Raw genomic sequence first — 23,488 nt, forward strand, 5'->3', positions numbered from 1 at the left:
CTAATAGTTTTTTGTGGGTTACTTAGGTAGACAATTGATTGACATGTGTATAAAGGCAATCCAGTGGATAAAACAGAGATTTTTCCACGAGTGGTTTTGGAAAAATGGAACATTAGCATCCAAAAACAAAGCAAAATAAAAACTCCAATCTATTCTTCGTACAACATGTACAAAACCAAAAAAAAAAAACAGTCCAATGGACTTCATCAAAATTAAACATTTTTGCTCTCTGAAAGACACTGTGAAGAAAATGAAAGGATAACTCATCAACTGGGTGACAATGTCTTCACATGACATATGTGGTAACGAACTCGTATCTCAAATATTTAAGGAACTCTCTTAACAACCCAATGCCTTGAAAATGGACAAAAGATTTGAACAGACATTCCTCAAAGAAAATATACAAGTGGCAAATAAGCACATGAAAAGATGCTCGATGTCATTAGTCACTGAGGAATGGAAATTTTTGAAAATGAGATACCACTACACAACTAGTAAAATGACTAAAATTACCAAGACTTAGCATACCAAGTATTGACAAGAATGTGGAAGAACTGCAACCCTTATACCCTGCTTGTGAGACTATAGCATGGTACAATTACTTTGGAAAACAGTCTGCAGTTTCTTCAAAAGTTAAACACACATCTACTATATGATTCAGCTTTTCTACTTCTATGTGTTTAAGAGAAATGAAAGCATATATGTATACAAAAACTTACGCATGACTGTCATAGCAGCTTTATTATAAAAGCCAAGGACCAGAGACAATCTAAATGCTTGTTAACATGTTAATGGATATGAAAATAATCGTATATCCATAAAATGGAATCTAGTCAGCAATGAAAAAGAATGAACTACATATGCAACTGCATGGATGAACCTCAAAATAGTTATGTTGGGTGAAAGAAGCCAGAACAAAAAGAGTACATACTTTATGTTACTCAGTTCAAACTACTGTAACGAGTTATCATAGACTGGGTGTCTTAAACAATGAACATTTATTTGTTATAGTTCTGGAGGCTATGAAGTCTACGATTAAGGCGCCATGAGATCTGACGTCTTGAGAGGGCCCATTTACTGATTTGCAGATGGCTGTCTTCATATTGCATCTTCACACATAGAAAACAGCAGAGAGAGCAAACTTCGGTATTTCCTATGATTCAAACATTGATCCCATTATCTAATTACTTCCCAAAAACCCCCGTTCCCAATACTATCACACTGGGGATCGGGATTTCAACCTATAAATTTTAGGGGAACACAAACACTCAGCATATAACATACTATATAATTCCATTTATAAAATATTCTAGAAACGTAAACAAATCTATGGTTGTAGAAAGTTCCCTGGGAGTAAGGTTAAGGAGAACAGAAAAGAAGACTTGCAAAGTGATATAAAGAAATTTGGGGGGGTTGATGGATGGGTTCATTATCTTGGCTGGGATGATGGTTTCACAAATGTATAAATAAGTGTCATTAAATTATCCACTTTAAACATGTGTGATTTATGGTAAATTAACATTTTCAATAAAGCTATAAACAAAGTTGGATCCTATTTGTTAGAAATAAAACATTCTATAATTGCATTACGCAGCACTTTTCTAAGCATGTTTCTCAGAAGTAATGTTCCACAGATTTTAATAGGTTTTACTGAAAAAGAAGATTCTGTGGTTTAATAATTGAAATAGGCTGGATTAAACACAGTTAATAGATTTGTTTTGGACAGGACTTCTGGGAGATTTTAATATGCCAATATGCATTGTGAAATTTCAGTAAGGGAGTATTATTGAGTACCGTATTTCCCTAATTTGACCAGAAACTTTCTTCCAAGATGACTTTACAGGATTAAGATTCCTCGGGCTTTTTATTTGGAAAATGCTGGCATAAAGACATTGCAACGACTTAACAGTAAATACAGTCGATGTGGTAAGAACTTTGGCCTCTCTTTTCACAAACTATTAAAATGTATGACTAGGCCGAGTGTGGTGGCTTGCACCTATAATTCCAGCACTTTGGGAGGCTGAGGTGGGAGGATTGCTTGCTTCAGCCCAGGAGTTCAAGACCAGCCTGGGCAACACAGGGAGACCCTGTCTCTACAAAAAAACAACAATATGACTTATGATTAGACAATATAACCTTCATCTAAATTCAAGCATTCGAGCAAATTGCAAATTTTAGGAAGACTTTAAAAATTTGTCCACCAGATTAGTAACTGATTGCTCTCCAGTGAATGTTTTGCATGGGATCTTTTTTCTTTTTTTAATTAATAGACTTCTTTATTTTTTTTTCTTTTGGCAGTTTTAGGCTTACAGAAGAAATGAGTAGAAATGTAAAAAGAGTTCTTATATCTCCTTTACCCCTTCCCCAATTTCCTGTATTTATTAACATCTTGCATTTTGTAGTACATTTGTTGTAATTGATGAACCAATATACATACATTATTAATAACTAAAGCTCACAGACTACATTAAAGTTCACTCTGTGTTATACATTCTACAGGTTTGGGCAAATATATAATGATATGTGGCCAGGGTCTAACGTTTGTAATCCCAACAATTTGGGAGGTTGAAACAGGAGGATCCCTTGAGTTCAGGAGTTCGAGACTAGCCTGGGCAACATAGCAAGGCCATGTCTTTACAAAAACAACAACAAAAAAGAAAAATTAGCCAGGCACGGTGATGTGCAACTGTAGTCCTAGCTGCTCAGGGGGCTGAAGCAGTAGGATCATCTGAGCCCAGGAGTTTGAGGCTGCAGTGAACCATGATGGCACCATTGCACTCCAGCCTGTGCAACAGAGTGAGACCCTGTCTCTAAAAACTCAAAACAACAAACAAAATTACATGTGTCCACCATTACAGTGTCATGCAGAATAGTTTCCTTGCCCTAAAAATTTCATGTATCCCACTTTTTCATCTCTTCCTGCCTCCCCCAACCCCTGACCTGTTTCACTGTCTCTGTAGTTTTCCCTTTTCTACAATGTCATATAGTTGGAATCATTCAATATATAACCTTTCAGATTGGCTTTTTTCATTTAGCAACATGCATTTAAGTTGTCTCCATGTTTTTTCATGACTTGCTGGCTTGTTTCCTTTTATTGCTGAATAATATTTCATTATATAGATGAACCACAGTTTCTTTATCCATTCATCTACTGAAGGAAATATTAGTGGCTTCCAAGATTTGGCAATTATGAATATGGCTGTTATAAACATTTGTGTGCAGGTTTTTCTGTGAACGTACGTTTTTAACTCATTTGGGTAAATACCAGGGAATGCAAATTGCTGGATCATATGGTATAAATATATTTAGTTATGTAAGAAACTGCCAAATTGTCTTCCAAAGTGGCTGTACCATTTTGCATTTCCACCAGCAATGAATGAGAGTTCTTGTTGTTCCACATTCTTGTCTGCATTTGGTGTTGTCAGTGTTCTGAATTTTAGCCATTCTGATAGGTGTGTACTGGTGTCTCCTTGTTTTCATTTGCAATTCTTTAATAATATATAATGATAAGCATCTGTTCATAGGCTTTTTGCCATTTGTATATCCTCTGTTAAGGTGTCTGTTCATATCTTTTGGCCATTTTTAAATTGGGTTATTTTCTTATTGTTGAGTTTTAAAAGCTCTTTATATACTTTGGATACTAGTCCTTTATTAGACATCTGTTTCGCAAATATTTTCTCCTACTCTTGGCTTGTCTTTTCATTTTTTTAACAGTGTCTTTTGCAGGGCAGAAGTTTTAGATTTGAGTTAAATCTAACATCAATTTTTCCTTTGATGGTTCATGTTTTTGTGGGATATCTAAAAAGCCATTACCAAATCTACATTTTGTCCTATGTTATCTTCAAGGAGTTTCATAGTTTTGGGTTTCCATTTAGGTCTAATGATCCATTTTGCGTTAAATTTGGGGAAGGGTATAACGGCTGTAGGTAGATTGACTTTTTTTTTTTTGTCCATGTATATGTCCAGTTATTCTAACACCATTTGTTGAAATGACTATGCTTTTTCCATTGAATTGCCTTTGCTCATTTGTCAAAGATCAGTTAAATATATTTTTCTATTTCTGAGCTCTCTATTCCATTTCATTGATTTCTTTGTTGATTCTTTCACCAATACCACACTTTCTTGATTACTGTAGCTTTATGGTAAGTTTTGAAGTTAGTAGTGTCAGTTCTCTGATTTTTTTTCTTCAGTATTCTGTTAGCCACTCTGGGTCTTTTGCTTTTCCACATAAATGTTAGAATAACTCTGTTGATATCCGTAATAACTTCCTGGGATTTTTTTGTTGTTGTTCTTTTTGTTGTTGTTGTTTTGTTTTTAGAGAGGGCCTCACTCTGTCACCCAGGCTGGAATGCAGTGTGTGATCTTGACTCACTGCAACCCCTGCCTCCTGGTTTCAAGCGATTCTCCAGCCTCAGTCTCCTGAGTAGCTGGGACCACAGGTGCATGCTACTACACCCAGTTAATTTTTGTACTTTTTGTAGAGATGGGGTTTTTCCATGTTGCCCAGGCTGGTCTCAAACTCCTGGCCTCAAGCGATCCACTCGCCTCAGTCTCCCAAAGTGCCGGGATTACAGGTGTGAGCCACCGTGCCTGGCCAACTTCCTGGGATTTTGATGTTGAACATAAAGATCAAGATGGGAAGAACTGGCGTCTTGACAATATTGTCTTAAATACAGGATCATTAAATAAATGAATCATGCTAAGTACCATAACTTCCTTCTTGTAGTTTTTATTGTCCTACTTTCATTCTTTCTCTCTCTACCAAGACTTTTTCCAATATGTTCTTTTTCCTCCCATCATTTGCCTTTTTGCACTTTAAAACATGATTCCTGCCCAGAAATTAGACAGATTTCTCATTAAGTCAAACAAATGAGAAGGTCAGGGATCAGATAAAGAGAATCGAGGTAGTAAGGATATGAAGGAATATTGTGGAATGAATAATAGGTGATCCATTACCTATACAAAGCCTTAGCATCTGGCATAATGCCTTGCCAAGGAACTTAGTCAATATTACTTGAATAAATGTGTGAGTAACTTGTAAATATGACATGTTAAACATCCATCAGTGACAGAATAGATGGTATTTTGATGACATAATTACTATATGATATCTGTGGGTGGATCTGTGACTTAGGGATTAGATTTTCTTCTCACCCAAGGAGTTTTTGATGAGATCTCTTAAAACTTTGCAATGATTTTCTCATTTTGATTAATTATTTTCCTCTGTAATATACTAAGGATCCATCTTTTTTTTCCTACTAAGTGGTAAAGTTAGGCCATCCAGGATGATGATCTTGCAAAAAATCCTAAAGAAAACTTAGAGGTAAAGGAGGAAGATGCACAATAGACAAAACCTTCCAGTAATGTAAAAAAGGCATCAATCTTTCAGCAGGCACATATATTGAGTTAGTAACAAAACTAACATCTTAAAATTGTACAATGCTATCTATTTTCCAAGGTACTTTTCACGGATGTAATTTTACTTAATAGTTGCAAAAAACCTGTGAAGGAGAGACTAAGTGAGCCCAAAATCACAAAGTGGCTGACACTATCTCAAGCCTAATTCCCATGTATTCTTTTCCCTACCTTTGAGTCTTCAAATTAGGTAGCTATCACAAAGTCATGCATCTAGTAGATAAGAACTATATAAAGAGCCCAGATGAAAATGTTAATTTTGAACTATTCTCATATTATTTCCTCTCTTATGCCAAGAAAAGTTATGTGTTTCTCCATTTGGTTGGCAATTAAACTTCTTACAACTTCAGAGTAGTGAAAGAAGAATTAACCATCCTGTGCAATGAAACAGAACAGGACTTGTATTTCTATTTTTGAGAAGAACGAGGCTTATGTAAATAAGAAATTTTGAGATCTCGGGAGAAAAAAAAAGGCATGTATTTCTCCCACATGACTTGCCCTCCCATGATCCTCAACTCTGCACTGAGCTTTATTGCTAGAGGGAATCATGGTTCAAAATTATGGAAAATCTCAACTACAAGAAGTGAAATGTGCTCAACAAACATATGTGTAAGTATAATTGTATCTGTGTGAATACGCGACACGTAGCACTAAGTTCTAATACTGAGAAGGCTGTGCTTTTATGCAGAGCAGAAAAAATAAACAACTATAGATAGCTGTGTATTAACTGTTTAAAGTCAAATGGAGGGGAACTATCAACATAGGATGTTTAAGTACTTAAAAAAATAAAGCCAGGTGTAAGCTTTAATGCTTTGAGATTGAGTTGACTTCTACTCTTTTTACATTATGGGACAAAAACAATTGATATCTTTGGGCAAAGTGTTATAAAAATGGTATACTGGTTCTTGAGAACTGGATATTAGGCCTGGATCCACTACTAAGAAACACTTTGTAATTAGGTACAACATCCAATATTTCTCAGCCGTAGCATCCTCACTTGCAAAATGGTCAGTTGTGACTAAGGTTTTTTCCATCTCTGATTTTCTATCATTCCAAATTACTTTTTAAGGCATTCCAACTAGTAATAGAACCACGCCTGATGTGCAAAGAACTTTTTCATTAGAGTGTGGTGCTCTCTCCTTCCTACCATGCTGAAACTGTGAATTATGTACATAAATAACATATTGTGAAACAGAGAATACTTGATCTAGAAAGATTAGATATCAGTAATGCAAACTCTCATTTCACATACAAGCAAATTAAGACCCAGAAAGGGCAAGTGATTTTTCCTTATTAAGAATATGTTTTCTCCTTTTCACACTTGTTTTAAATGTTTAAACACCTTCACTTCATGTATGTGAATAGGCACTATGTAGAGATCTATCTTATAGTTGATCCTTTCACTGTAAGGAAATTTAACTTATTGTTTTTCCATTGATTCCTTAATATTATGTGTTCTACTAAAAATGTTTTCAAATAATGAAACACTGTATTACACTAAGTTTACAAGGCACTTTTTATATACAATATTTCATTTAATCTTATTCTAGCAATGGTGAACTAGGATAGGCACATATGGAGAATCATGACTATCTTCTATCTCTACTAAGACTGAGAAAAATGCATATTCATGACCTTTCAGTATTGCTGGTAAACAAAAGTTATAAAATTAATGTTCCTTGACCCCAGGGAGCTATGTCTCAGATATACAGCTAGATAGGGAAGAGAGTAATTCAAGGTACATTGAATGAAACAGGCCTTTGAAATCTCCAGGATAATTTCAATGTAATGGAAAAAGCTCACAACTCTTGAATCATAAATGTGCTGAATCAATTAAAAATTTTCTGAAAAAAGGTAGGACCAATTTGCATATAAATTTAGATCGCATTCTTTGGATGCCATCTGTTCAGTTTCTTGACTTTGACACTACCACATTTCTTAAACTTTGTATTGAAGTGTAACATACATACAGAGAAGTTCATAAATAACAAGTGTATAGCTGGATGAGCTTTCACAAGGTGTACAGCTCACGTACCTCGCACCCAATCAAGAAACAGAACATGTGTAGCGTCCCAGAATTGCACTTCTGTGCCCTCTTCTGGTTATCAGACCCTCCCAAAACAATCACTGCCTGTTTTTTAATTTTATGTAAATAGAATAATCCAGTAACTCCTTCTTTTGCTCAACATGATATTAATATTTCTGAGCTTCATCTATATTGTGTGTGTGTGGTAGTTTGTGTAGTCTCATTGCTGTACAGTGTTCAATTGCTATGTAGTTTCAATCTACTTGTCCATTCTAATGTTGATGGGCGTTTGAATAGTTTCCAGTTTCGGGCTAGTAGGAAGAGTGCCCTTATGAACATTCGTATACATGCTTTTTGTGGATATATATGCATTTTTATCCTTGCTGTATCAGTGGTATGTATATATTAATTCAGCTTTAGTACATAATGAAAAGTAGTTTTCTGAAATGGCATTCCCACCAGCACCATATGACAGTTCCAGTTGTTCTATAACCTTGCCAGGACCTGTTATTACCAAAACACTTAATGATGTTGTTTTTATTTATATTGCATACCTGTAGTTTTTAAAAAGTGACTTTGAAACAGTGAGCTTTTATATAAAACAGGGAAAAAATTAAGTAGGGGGTGAGAAAAAATAAAAAGTGAAATAATCCAATTAATCTTTGCAGTACGGCTAGATATGCTAAATCTGTCCTGACTCAAAGAACATTTTGAGAAAGATGCAAAACATATGGAACCACTCTAAGTATGCTGTTTGTATGAGAAAGCACTGAGTAATATAATTGGTTTAATGTGTGAGTCAGAATCAATGTATAATTTTTAGCTGAAGAGTTCTGATACTAGTTTGGAAGATATGTGAGTTCAGGAGCATGAGGAAAGTTTGGATACTTTGAAGGTATGAGGAATAATTTCCCTACATTGGGTAAATGAAGCCCAGGAAGGACTCATTTTTTGAGATGTTCACAGTTAGGATTTCTATGTACTTTACAATGTGAAAATAAATGGGCAATATTAGCCTATTAAGCTATCAAATGTTGATTGTTTGTGACCCCAGATGCCACAATTCTTTCCTACTTCACTAATAGAAATACAAACAATGAAATTTACAAGGAAAATCAGTAAAACAAAAGATACATCTGCAGCTCATGTTATATTTTGGTTTATAGAAAAATTACAATAATTATGGGTCATTTACATTTCTGTTTTAAATTTAGAAATGATGAAAACCTGTAGTTGACATAAGAATGATTCCTCCCTCAAAGTGGGCAGCCCAGAGGTATGAAAATCCAAAGAGCTATTTGGTAGTGGTGGTGGTAGGAAACCTCATCCTTGCAAACCCAAACCTACTCTTTTCTTTTCTTTTTTTCTTTCCTTTTCTTTTCTTTTTTCTCTTCTCTTTTCTTTCTTTTTTTCTGTCTTTCCTTCTTTCCTTCCTTCCTTCATCTTTCTTTCCTTCTTTCTTTCTTTCTTTCTTTTCTTTCTTTCTTTCTTTTTCTTTCTTTCTTTCTCTTTCTTTCTTTCTTTCTCTCTCTCTCTCTCTCTCTCTCTCTCTCTCTCTCTCTCTCTCTCTCTTTCTTTCTTTCTTAGAGACAGGGTCTCACTCTGTTGCCCAGGCTGGAGTGCAGTGGCACAATATAGCTGACTTCACCATCAAACTCCTGGGCTCCAGCAATCCTCCTGCCTCAGCCTCCTAGGTTCCTAGGACCCCTAGGCACACATCAACATGCCCAGCTACTTTTTTTTTCTTGTAGAGATGGGGTCTCACTATGTTGTCTAGGCTGGTCTCAAAGTCTTGGGATGGAGCAATCCTCCCCCCTTAGCCTCTCGAAGTGCTGAGATTACAGGCATGAGCTACTGCACTTGGCCTTTGCAAACCCTTTCTAACTGGCTCCATCAGTTCTCTATTTTTCCTATCAGCTGATCTCTAATCACATTGTATCTGGATTGTTACCAACATCAACTTCTCCCTCTCTTACCTATTGCTGTAAAATTTTTCTTCAGAAAAAACTATGCAAAGATATGCCCATATATTTTGTCACCTATAAATCACCAACTTCTTTTAGTCATGCATTTTTTTTTTTTTTTTTGAGATGGAGTCTTGCTCTGCGGCCCAGGCTGGAGTGCAGTGGCACGATCTCGGCTCACTGCAAGCTCCGCCTCCCAGGTTCACGCCATTCTCCTGCCTCAGCCTCCCGAGTAGCTAGGAATGCAGGTGCGCACCACTACACCCAGCTAATTTTTTTTATATTTTTAGTAGAGACAGAGTTTCACCGTGTTACCAAAGATGGTCTCGATCTCCTGACCTCATGATCTTCCCCCTTCAGCCTCCCAAAGTGCTGGGATTACAGGCATGAGCCACTACACCTTTAGTCATGCATTCTTTTATGCAAAAAACAATTGTTGATTCCCATATAGAAAAGTCTGAAGATAACAATATTTTATAATCACCAATGTAATCTGATGAATAAAATGCCCTCATATAAAATTAACATGAAGCTTATAAAACAGCTCTTTCTGCATGTCTTTCCTTATAGATTAAATTTCTATCTGATGGGAAAAGTTGTGTGATATACGACATCTGAATTTCTTGAGAGTATGAAGACTTAGTGAGCCAAATAAGAAAATCATTCTCCTCCCTTGTGTACAGAGAAGTGACTCATGTCTGCCTCGCATTAAGATAAGATTGTAAACACCTAGTGGAAACTAACCTTCTGTGTATTAATCATCTCACAATATCCAATAAAATGATACACATATAAAGTTATATAATGATAATCGTCTGATTATTTGTTAACAAATAAACTTAAAAAGATAACAATAATAGCTGACTTTGACTATGTTCAGGGTATCAATCACTACATACACATTTTTTTTTTCACATTTATTGTTAACAATATCCCTAGATAATGACCCCAGGGGATCTTTATCCCCAAATACAGATGAGGGAGCTGAGGATCTGATAAGACAACTTGTCCAAGGCCACTTGAACCCAGTTCCGTCTGTGCCCTTAGTCACCATGCTTTCCCGAAAGAAAGTGCCCTTGGCAAAAAATTTAAAAATTAAAAACAGGGAAGAGTGTTATCACAAGAGCTGACTGATCATCAACAAAAGACATTTTTCAATTTCCACCTCAACCACTGGCCACTGAAAGCCCCGCAGTAAATTAGACACCCACTTTGAGGCATTCTCCCGACCACATTATCATGATAACAGAGTTGTTTTCTTTCATCTCCCATCATTTCAGGAAGAAGTCGTGTTCTGCAAAGAAAAGCTTTGTTGAAAAGATATACAGCACTAGGCTTTCTCAGTGAGAATTTGTCTCCTATAAGGACTAAGGCCAAAAATGGAGATGACAGCCTACATTCTGCGCCTAAACCTGGGGACCTAGATTATGCATTGGCAGGAAGGTCCATCTTTGCATTCAGAACAACAAATATTTAAAATGCAAAATGCCCACAGTAAACTCCACAAATATAGGGGCAGGAGGCAACAGTACACAATCCATCACAGTCTTAAAATGTGAGTCCCCATAATGAATCCAAACAAAATTTTATGGCAGTTCAAACAAGGAAAATACTATTTGAGCAGGTGTTCAACCTTCAAGCACCCTGCTTAGGCACTCCTTTATAACACTGTGTCCCTAGGCTTTAGGTCTATTTCGGAAAAGTGATTAAAGACAAGTTCTTCCCTGAAATTAGGGCCTGGGGATCACAGCCAGTGAGGCCTTCTGTCCCATGAGCAAAGACTGGGTGATGAAGCCTCAGCTGTTTCACCAAATTGTAGAATCGGAGTTGTTATTTTACTGATTAATGACAGTTTCCTATTTCCATCAAAGTCAGTCAGAAGGAAGTAGATTTAAACTGCAAGAGGAGTGATTAGGTACTTAAGTGAAAACAAAAAAAGTCCTAAAATTAGCAACTAATGAAAATAGTCACCATTTATTGAGCACTTGCTGTTGGTCCAGCACTACTTAGGCACTTTTTTTTTCCTTTTTTTTTTTATAGACAGGGTCTCACTCTGTCACCAGGCTGGGATGCAGTGGTGTGATCCTAGCTCACTGCAGCCTTGACCTTCTGGGCTCAAGCAATTCTTTCACCTCAGCCTCCTGAAGGATTGCTTGAGCTCAGAAGGCTGGAATTACAAGCACACACCACCACACCTGGCTAATTTTAAAAAATTTAAATTTGTTTATTTATTTATTGTAGAGATGGGGTCTCACTATTTTGCCAGGGCTGGTCTCAAACTCCTGGCCTCAAGCAATTCTCCCACCTCAGCCTCTGAAAGTGCTGGGATTATAGGCATGAGCTACTGTACCTGGCCTGTTAAGCACTTTCTAAGACATACGTTAATACTCATAAGACTCTGCATGAGTAAGTAATTCTCCTTTTTTTGGATGAGGACATTGAAACTTGAAACAGTAAGAATTTTGTTCAAGCTCAGACTTGCCACTCAAATTGGTCAAAAAGTCATATTCTTTTTACCACAGGAAATGTGTCAAGTGGTAGACTTTGGAACACTGGCTTTATACAAAAATAAAAGATATTGTATTTGAGGCTGTGCATGATGGCTCACACTTGTAATCCTAGCACTTTGGGAGGCCCAGGCAGTTGAATCATTGAGCCCAGGAGTTTGAGACCAGCCTGGGCAACACAGTGAAACCCTGCCTCTAAAAAAAAAAAAAAAAAAAATTTGTCAGGTATAGTGGCATGCACCTGTAGTCCCAGCTACTCAGGAATCTTATGTGGGAGGATGGGTTGAGCCCAGTGGACAGAGGTTACAATGAGCCCAGATCATGCCACTGCACTCTAGCCTGGGTGAGAGAGTCAGACCTTGTCTCAAAAAGAAAAAAAAAAAATTACATTTGGAATAAATATGTTTGAGAAATACTGGGTTGAACAAAGTTTAAACGAATTTCTTCACTATCAACTTTTTCAAAATGTCCTGGTAATGTACATCATGAATCCCCAAGGGAGGATTCTACTGTCTAACACCTCACATTTTCCAAAACGATTTTTGTTACAGAACACCTTTGTTTCTGCTATAACTTAAATCTCTAAAAACTCATACTGTGTGGGACAGAATTTAGGAAAATCTGTACTACACAAACCTGCCTTGAATTTTCCTTCAGTAAAAACCCTCCGAAAAATAAGATCATTGGTTCACAGAATCACAGAAACACGACAGCTCAAATTTTCAGTGGCTGCGTGATCTCCCACATTCCCAACGTGTAGTAACACATTCCTGGTTTGTCTGAGCTGGTGAGCACCCCGATGGGTGACTGATACCATGACCACACAATTCCTGAATGTTGGGAAACTCTCTACTTGCTAACCTGTCTCCTTTCCCCTCCAAGTTATTTCCTGAAGTCAATTCTTGCCACCAAAGAACAGTGAAACAAGTCCCGCACTACAACTAAGCATGGCCACCGTGTATTGCATTTGCTGACTCTGGACATTCTTTACTAGCTTGAAGGTTGCAGGTTGTAGCTACTCAATTTCTGGATGCAGTTAGGTGTGAAAAATAGGAGGGTGAGGAAATTCTAGATTAAGGATTCTTTGTCCACACCCCAAGGGCACAGTAAATGACTGCTATCCAGTGTCACAGTGTCCCAGACCCTCTGCCCTTGGATATCTCTCACACCTGTCTTTGTATGCATGAAAGGAAGACCTGGTGTAGTCACTGTGCAGGTAAGTAGCATGGCTCCCACACCTGTGCGAGTGTTCCCTTCAGCTGCTTTGTGATGCAACCTTCAAAAGCAATGCTGACATGAATGATGCCCAAGGATTAAGGGAGGATGTGTTGCAAAATAGACACGATTTGCATTGTATCAACCAAAAGAAGACTGCAGGTTCCCCGCTGCGCCACACAAACTTTCTTTTTAGTGGTAAAGTGTTTCCCTACAAAAATGCTCTACAGATGCTCCTCCACTTACCATGGGGCCACATCCCATAAACACATTATAAGTTAAAAATACCGTAAGTCGAAAATGCAGTTCCCACATCAAAGCTACAGAACATCATAGCTTAGCCTACCCTATCTTTAAATGTGCTCAGAACACTTACAATTAGCCTGCAGTTGGGTAAATCGTTTACCACAAAGCCTAGTTTATAATGAAGTGTTGAATAGCTCATGTAATTTATCTAATACTGTACTGAAAGTGAAAAACAGAATGGTTGTACAGGTACCATGATAAAGTCCAAAAATCATAAGTCCAACCATCTTAAGTTGCGATCATCTGTATACTTCATTATGCTTTTTTCTTTTGTGAGACAGAATCTTGCTCGGTGGCTCCCAGGCTGGAGTACGGTGGCATGATCTGGGCTCACTGCAACCTCCATCTCCTGAGTTCAAGGGAGTCTTGTACCTCAAACTCCTGAGGAGCTGGGATTACAGATATGCACCACCACGTCTGGCTAATTATTTTTGTATTTTTAGTACAGACGGAGTTTTGCCATGTTGGGCAGGCTGGTCTCAAACTCCTGGCCTTATGTGATCCGCCTGCTGTGGCCTCCCAAAGTGCTGAGATTACAGGCATGATCCACCGCTCCTGGCCTCGTCTATATATTTCCCCTCTTTGATAATAAGGTAATTGCAGAAAGGAAACAAACAAATGAAACATAATATAGAAATAACTGATGTAATTTGTTCTTTGCATGTCTGAAACCTGGAAGCCTATAAGTATAATCCTACACTTGTCCATAGCAATTTCCCAGAGGTCAGTAGTTTTGTCATTTATGTCTCTAATCCTTGCAGTTTCCAACTCAGTAATTGGCACTTAGTAGGCACTCAGAAAAGGTGAAAATGAGTAAATGAATTAAATTACCCCAATTGCTTGATTCAAAAGTAAAAAGTAGAAAAAAATAATTGTTTAATAAATAGACTTTCACCAATTTCAAACAAGACCTCTTCTTGGATACAGTTTAGGTATTCTATAAAATCTAGCATGACTATTAGTGCTGTGGAAATACAATATTCCATTTAAGATTTTTAAGTAGGAATTTAGTAAAAGTGACTTTCTGCCTTCAATACAAAACTTGCCCAAATTATCCTATACCTATGCTCTCTTTCTTAGAACTAAAAATATATTGACACTCTAATTCATGATTATTTTTAAATAAGCAGAGAAAAAAGAAACACACTTATGCACACATGGCATCATCCCAAACATACTTACATGAGGATGTGAAAGGTATTTCCAATTAATATTAAACAATATTTCTGACATAGGTGTTCATGATATTTCAAGGGCAATCTGAGGCCATGAGATTTTAGGCTGACAACTTCCATGAAGATCCACTCATAAGCCCTCTCCCTCTTCATTTAATAAGCAAGGGAACGGTAACCTTCAGGGGTACACTAACAAGCTAAGGTGACACAAGAACTTACTGGGAAATTCAGGACTGAAACCGAGTTTCCTAGTTTCCAGCACAGAACCCCAAGTTGTTTATCTCCAGAGTTGACCTTCCAGCTTTTCCAGACCAAATCAACTCCACTCCTGTTGACCTTAGGAGCCACTTCCAGTGGATCAAAGAATCAGTCTTATTAGAAACAGAGCATTTTTGTTGTTGTTTGGTTTGGTTTTTCCTGAAAACCCATTGCTTCATGGCATTCCTTCTTGGAGCTTTGGCCGTAATACATTTGCCTCTAGCAAACAGAGATCTTATTTCTGTCCACAAGAAGCAAGATCACAAGGCAACTCTTTGAAAGTGAACCTTGAAAGGAGGGTTTGCCTGATAACCACATGTGGATAATGAATAGAGTAGTAGCTTTAATAGTGAATTAATCCTTCAAGAATCTCACTAGAAGCACACCAGGCTTTTCTTCTATTATTTAAAGAACTTTTAAAGGTTTAACTAAATCATTTATAGAACATTTCCCATTATGTTTTAGCATGATAAAATATCTTAAACAGGCAACTCAACAGAGCTAATCAAATTAGATGGTCTTAAAAGGCAGAGTAACGAAGTTATGGGAATAAGGAAGAAAACAAAATGCTTCATCCAGGACCCAGACTCCAACTATAGCTGTATTTTTTTTTTTTTTTTTTTTTTTGAGACGGAGTGCAATGGTGCAGTATCGGCTCACCACAACCTCTGCCTCCTGGGTTCAAGTGATTCTCCTGCCTCAGCCTCCTGAGTAGCTGGGATTACAGGCATGTGCCACCACGCCCAGCTAATTTTGTATTTTTAGTAGAGACGGGGTTTCTCCACGTGGGTCAGGCTGATCTCGAACTCCCAACCTCAGGTGATCCACCCGCCTTGGCCTCCAAAAGTGCTGTGATTACAGGCGTGCGTCACCACGCCTGGCCAGCTGTATTCTTAATAACAGTTCACTTGGTGGTGACTTTAATAGTACAGTAACTTACAGAGAATCGTAAGGTGGTGCATGATGAGAATCTTGGGTTTAATGTACCCATTACAAGCTTTATTTATTTTATTAACATATTTATTTGGTTTATTTTTGCCACATACTGTGGTATTTTATCAGAATTGTTTTTGCCAGAATAAAGACAGCCCTAAAATAATCTAAGTAACATCCTTAGTGAGGAAAAAAGAATTTTTCTTGAATTATAGTATTTCCTGGCACAAAATAAGTTAATACCAGGGATCTACTGCTTCAGAGATATTTTCCACCTCTTCAGGTTTAAAGGAATCAACAGATGGAGGGAAAAGAGAAGTGTGTGCCAGGAGTCCCCAAGTCACACCAGACCTGCATTCGGAGCCCTGGCGTCCCTTCCTATCTGGGAAAGAAGGATGGGCTTGGCTGATGCAGCGGGACGGGTCAGTTCTTCGTCCGGTCACTTAATGTCTGCCAGCTGGGGCAGGACTCCAGAGCCAGCAGTTTATCAGCCATGAGGCTCTTGGGAGCTCTCACCATTGAGGAATGGGCCCTGAGGGAACAGAACACTATCAACTCCACCCTCTGATTTTCTGCTTCCTATTAGGACTCCTTTTAACAGGAGAAATGACTTCCTAGCGGTTGGGCATGTTCTAATTTATTCTTTATTTGCTGGCTGTTGAATTGAATGGGAAAATCCACCATGAGAACACAGTAGCAACACTGAAAGGTTATCTGTCTCATCAAAGTCTGTTCTTTCATACATTCCCTCTACCTAGAATTTCTCTAATTATTGCTTAATAATCCTAGCATTTGGTCTCTGCATGAAGCACCTGTTTTGGCAAAGTTCAAAAGGCCTCTGTCCTCACTAAAAAGTGATTCATTTGGAGGGGTTCATTTCTGGTAATTACAAAGTTGTTATTTCCATTGTCAGCATACTCAATTTAAGCAATTGTGAAACATGCATATACATTTTAAGAGTCCAGATCTCCAAGGGTCACTTTGAAGAAATTTTTCAGCAGAACTGCATAATTTCCATTGAAGCAGAAGAATACCTTTTCAATAATACAGTACATACAATCGTATATTTTTTTCCTGAGGAATAATGTTTATTTTGATAACTACACATGATTATGGATAGTATTATGATTACTATCCATATAAAGCTACATTGATTTTAAAATCTGATTCTAAACAATAGTCAAAGTTTTAGTTGCAGAATAGATCGTATGTATTCAGATGCATTTCTTAATGTTCATTTAATTCCTAAGACCTTCAATATTTCTATTATGTCTGTCATCTTATTATTCTAAATATATCTAGTTTGACTTTATCTTTTTACTCCATCACTCATATTTATGGTTATTCGCACATTTTAACTCATTTTGAAATATGGCGGTCAGCTCTGTATTGTATAGGATGTGGACCCCATGAGGGGTCACCGTGGCACAAAGTTAACAGATTCAGATTTACAGCTGGACCGGTCTGCAGGTACTTTTAGGCAGAAGTCCTTCTCTGGTCCCTACCACTGCTTTAGCATCCTGTGAGGATCCTTGACTAGATGCCAACAGCCTAATAAACTGCAGGTGCCAGTATGTGACACAGGTATTTGGCAACATCTCAGATGAAGGCAGCAAAGCACAGTGGAAGATGACTTTGAAGTCAGACTCAGGTTTAAATCCTGCTCTGACACAATCTGCAAAAGAACCTTGGGCAGGTTATTTTACAGTTCTCTGACTTCCTGAGATAAAATTAATCATAAAGAGTTATAGTTGGATTTAATATGGGTGGCTGTACAGGGCAGTGGTGAAAGACCTCGCTTCCTAAGTTCCAGTCCTGCTTTCCCATTTTCTAGTTGCTTCACCTTGGGCAAATTAACATAAATCACTCTCAGTCTTGGTTTCTTCATCTGCAACATGGGGATAATAAATGTTACTTCTCATAGTGTTTTAGAAAGATAAAATTTTTTAAATGAAGGAAAACCATGTTTCACATGGCACATAGTAAACACTCACCATTGGCTATTTATCTTTTACAAACATTTATCTTAAGTGTCTAGTGTTAGTAGCTATGCAATACCCTGGCGTCCAGTGTCTCTTTCATGACCCTACGGTGTCTCAGTTCTCTATCTGTTTTCTAAGACCAGGAAGACATAATTACAAAGATAAGAATAATTGCAGAGCTGATGAAAGGGATTTATATTTATAAAATGTTTTAGAAATACATTTTATTGTTCAACTACATAGGTCTTATTTTTAAGCCTTTAAAATTATTTCTATATTTGAAATATTAAATCCTTAGGTCATGTATTCTGAAAAAAGTGTACTTAAGTTATTTTCTCTACCTAAATATCTATGTTTATTTTTTACTGAAAGAGTTGTAGCTGGTATAAACACTTAGCAATCAAGCTACTTTGAAAATGTTTTCTATTTTCATTAAATAGTGTTTATCCTAAAGAGAAATGCTTAATGCCTTCAGCATTACTTTTAGAATAATACATATTTATGATATAATAGTATGCCACTTTTGGAACTTTTTTACATTTATGTTTCTAAAATATGCTATTTACATAATTTTTCCTCAAGTATTTGTGTAATTCTCTAAAGCACATTCTTTGATGATTTTACATGTACATATTCCTTTCATCTTCTAATAGCAGATTTGTTTATCTCTTCATTCAATCAGAATATTTTAGATGAATATTGAAATAATTATTGGCTTTTAAAAAATCATGTAATCAACAGCAGGGTATGGCTGCAAATTATATCCATATTTCATCAGTTTTAAAATATACTCATTCTTTATAGCAAATTTCATACAGATAGCTTTTTAAATTACCTTTGACACGTAATTTAAGTTTATAAATGACACATAGTTTAAGTTTATAAATAAAGGTGGCTTAACTCTGCTACCATATAAAGAAAACTTATCACCATTTTCTAAACTTCAGAAATATGGAGGACATTTCTATTTACTATGGTACATGATTTATGTATTATATATATTACTTGTGCATATTATATATATATTATATATTAAATTAGCATCAGGATATGTTATTAATGTCTTCAAGGTACCATCTTTCTTTGATCCATGTTCAAATCATCATCTCTTTCCATCCTCTCCCTTCTGCCATCATCACTACTGGCCATGGTTCTTGTACCATTCATAACCCTTCAATAGTTATTATAGAAGACACTAAGGCATTCTGTGCTTCTGTGCTCTGCATCCCTTCTCGAAGTCTCTCTACCCTGCCCTAGCCTCCATCCTTATCCCAACACACACACATACACAGCATTTCCTCAAGTCCATGGCTACTGTGAGGGTTGCCTTAACCATATTTAAAAATGTATGTGTTGGCCAGGTGTGGTGGCTCACACCTCTGATCCCAGCACTTTGGGAGGCTGAGGTGGGAGGATCGCTTGAGCCCAGGAGTTTGAAACTAGCTTGAGCAACATAGTGAGACCCCATCTTTCCAAACACTTTAAAAATTTGCCAGGTGTGGTGGTGCCTATCCATGGTCCCAGCTACTTGGGAGGCTGAGGCAGGAGGATTGCGTAAGTCTGGGAGATAGAGGCTGCAGTGTGCTGTTACTGCACCATTGCACTCCAGCCGGGGCAACAGAGTGAGACCCTTGTCTCAAAAAAAGTATATGTTATTTGGTGTTGTGTTTACACATAGGTAAATTATACATATATAATAAAATATATACATATTAGTTTACACACACATAGATCTTGTTGGGAGGTCCTAGCCAGACAGCAGAAAGGCTTACATACCCTTGACTGAAGAATGATCCTTCTCTATCAGGAAAGGCCATCCTCTTTGACCAAGAAGCCTCAGGAGAGATACGCATGGAGCTGTGAGAAAGGGGACACCCGCCTACCCGGCCAGATTCAGCTGAATCAACCCTGTCCATCAATCGGGTGACGGATGTCTCAGCCAGATGACTCTCACATCCACATACATCTTTCCATAAGTTCATGTGAAATAATGTAATCATACGATATACACACAATTTTGTTTCCTTCTCTTTGGTCAAAAATTGTATTCCTTCCAGATATTAATATGGTACTAGAGGAAGCTAAATGCCCTTTTCTCAATGACCACTGCAGCCTGAGAGAAAATTGATGTTCACAGACACTTTTTTGTATACATATTTAAGTATTTGCACCAACCTAGTAGTATTTTCCAGAACATAACTTGGAGCAGGGCAGGAGATGGAAATAGAGGAAGGGCACACACTCTCTTGGGTATTTCTTTATATGTACAGCTTCAGCCTCCATAGGTGTTAGGTTTGAATGTTCTTCTCCACTGCATTTAGATTATGTCAAAGGGAGTCAAAGTTAGTAAACACAGACTGTGAGAAAGTCAATCTCTTTTAAACATAAGTGCAGAAACCATTTTATCCCTGGTTCCCGGCTCAGTATCTACCAGATAATCAGCACTCAATAAAGACAGATTAGGTGACTGACTGGATGAATGAATACAGTGCAATTTTGGTCCAGGTAAAACTGAAAAGTGGAGAGGGAGAAATTGTTCTTCATTTTCAGAGATGCATGGCTATGTATTCTGAAGACCGAGAAGACAATCTGGTAGCCTAGAAATTGACAATCATGAAAAAAGGGAACTTGACAACTTTTCCATTAGGGACTCAGCATCGCGATCTGGTTTCAGAACCCTAGACATGGGCTGAGATCAAATAAATAAGTTCAGGAGAGATCAGTGACTCTAAACATACTCCTACTCCTTAATCAGTAAGCTTGCAAACCAATGAAAATTTTGTGCTTAACTGTGACCTCAGTCGACAGAGAAAGCTCCAGGCTCCACAGAAAATGTGTAAGAAATGGGTCTTGTAATGGTATTATCAATATTCCACTGATCACAGTGACCTTACCTTGTATTAATGATTGCTTATGATGAATGACATACTAAAGGTCAATGAAAACATCTTCCACGTATAAACTTCATTGGGAGCTACTATCACCTTTAAAGAAAGTGTCATTCAGCAATCTAACCTTCTTTGTAGTCCTTCTGGAAGTGGGTGGCCACTTAGGACTATCTGGACACAGGAAGCTTAGGATACAATTGACCAGGCAGCTCTTTAGAAAATAGAAATCTGGCTGACCTTCCTCATCTCCGTTGACTCTGAGTTTGTTTAGACTGATGCATTTGCATACATTCCGTGCAGCTTACTTTTTTCCCCCTAACTTGGTAATAAAAACATGGCAAGATGGAAAACACACTACATTCATGCATTTTAATGTCCTAATATTTGTTAACTTGGAATGAAACATAAAATATATCCAGTTTTAGCACCCTAGCAAGCTGAATGCCTTGGCCATCTGTTCATTTCTTGCTTTTGTACATCTTAGCCATTTCACTTCTGCTTCTAATTGTAACTGCCACTTTTATGCTGATGGCACAAATCCTGAGACCCTTTTAATGCCACTTTCAGGCCTCCTTGGCTCATCTAAAATGATGGCTTAATCTCAATTGCTTTTAAATTTATTTTAAACCCAAGGGGTTGATCTAAATAAACAGGTGTTCTTGAATAACACAATTCCATTTTCTTTATCTGACTTCTTGTTTTATTTTTCACATTGGCTACCCAAGTCCATGATATAGTCCATGGTCCTCAGGACTATATCATTTTTTCTTTCATGTCTTACTCTCTCCATTCCACTGCAGCTGAAGCTTTCAATCACATTATCCTATTGCACATTATAATTTTGCTTTCACACTGCCATGTACTCTGTTTAATTAAATAATTTGTTGACACACTCAGATTTCTATTTACCCTAGTCTGAGAGTTCCAGCCAAGATAATTACATCCAGGGCTTCAGGACCTCCCTACGGTAAAATGTTGAAGTAGGGAACATTTGTCTTTAGCTGTCTCCCACAGGATTTACCAACTTGGTATCTTCTCTTCTCTCCTCACGTTCCCTCCTCCCTCCTTCCCAGCATGTGAAGTGATTATCCATTTTGGCTCTTCCTATCCATTCCTGATTTTAAATCCTTTTCCCCATTATCTTTAAATCTAATTGTAAGTCTATGTCTCTATCCAGCTTAAAAATACAGGAAAATTAGCAAAACTCCAATCCTCTGATTCCCACTAAAATATCAGTAAATAAGAAAACTGTTGGTTCTTAAGCATTTGAGCTAGTTCGACCATGTTGAGGGAAAAAAGTACTTACCAAGTCCTAACTATATTCAAGGCACCACGGTAGGTGCTAGGAGTGTGGCAAGGGATAAGGCGCCAGTCCCTGAACTCCCAAAGTGTGGAGTCTCCTAGAGAAAACAGACACAGGCCAGGCACAGTGGCTCACACCTGTAATCCCAGCAGTTTGGGAGGCCGAGGTGGGCAGATCACCTGAGGTCAAGCATCTGAGACCAGCCTGGCCAACACGGTGAAACCTCGTCGTCACCAAAAAATACAAAAAATAGCTGGGTGTGGTGGCGCGTGCCTGTATTCCTAGCCACTGGGGAGGTTGAGGTGGGAGGATTGCTTAAACCTGTGAAGCCGAGGTTGCAGTGAGCTAAGATCGTGCCACTGCACACCAGCCTGGGCAACAGAGCAAGACTCTGACTAAAAAAAAAAAAAAAAAGAAAAAGAAGAGAAAACAGATACAGACAACGAATATTACAATATTGCATGATGAGTTCCATGACAACACATACACCAACTTTGGATGCATAGACAATGGCCAACTGCTCTCAGCCACCCTCCATTCATCTATCTAGTCTGTTTTCTTTTTGAAGTGGGTATTTTTTTAATTAAGACTTCAATGAATAGCAATTGCTAACAGTTACTGAGAAAATATTATGTACCAGGGATTAATCTAAATATACTTCATATATTAACTCATCTAATTCTCATAAATTAGCCCAGTAAGTTGATGCTTATACCCTCATTTTGTAGATAATAAAACCAAGGCACAGAAAGCGTAAATTGCTTTCTCAAAGTTAGACAGTGAGTGTTAAAGATATAACTCAACTTCAGGCCAGGTGCAGTGGCTCACGCCTGTAATCCCAGTACTTTGGGTGGCCAAGGTGAGCAGATCATTTGAGGTCAGGAGTTCTAGACCAGCCTGGCCAACATGGTGAAACCCCGTCTCTACTAAAAATACAAAAATTAGCCGGGCACAGTGGCGCGTGACTGTAATACCAGCTACTTGGGAGGCTGAAGCAGGATAACTGCGTGAACCCGGGAGGTGGAGATTGCAGTGAGCTGAGATGGCACCACTGCACTCCAGCTTGGGCAATACAGCGATCACTCATTCCATTTGACTCTAGAACAGTGCTGTCCAAAAAAACTTTTGAGTGATGGTCAAAATTTTCCAAATCTGTTTTGCCTAATACAGGGGCCACTAGTGTGAACATCTGAAATGTGGTTATTGGCAACTGAGGACCAGAATGTTTAATTTTATGTAATCTTTGCTGATTTTTTTTTTTTTGAGACGGAGTCTCGCTCTGTTGCCCAGGGTGGAGTGCGGTGGCGCGATCTCAGCTCACTGCAAGCTCCACCTCCTGGGTTCACGCCATTCTCCTGCCTCAGCCTCCCGAGTAGCTGGGACTACAGGCGCCCGCCACTGCGCCCGGCTAATTTTTTGTATTTTTAGCAGAGACGGGGTTTCACCCTGTTAGCCAGGATGGTCTCGATCTCCTGACCTTGTGATCCGCCCACCTCGGCCTCCCAAAGTGCTGGGA

At 38.0% G+C, this 23,488-nt stretch overlaps 1 long non-coding RNA gene across 4 annotated transcripts in view; it reads right to left on the reverse strand.

Annotated features, from left to right (window-relative positions):
• Positions 1-23,488, reverse strand: part of LOC123567477 (uncharacterized) — a 90,919-nt gene that overhangs the window by 17,056 nt on the left and 50,375 nt on the right. The window lies entirely within an intron of this gene.

The sequence above is a fragment of the Macaca fascicularis genome, chromosome 11 (genome assembly GCF_037993035.2).
Source record: "Macaca fascicularis isolate 582-1 chromosome 11, T2T-MFA8v1.1".
Lineage (NCBI taxonomy): Eukaryota > Metazoa > Chordata > Mammalia > Primates > Cercopithecidae > Macaca > Macaca fascicularis.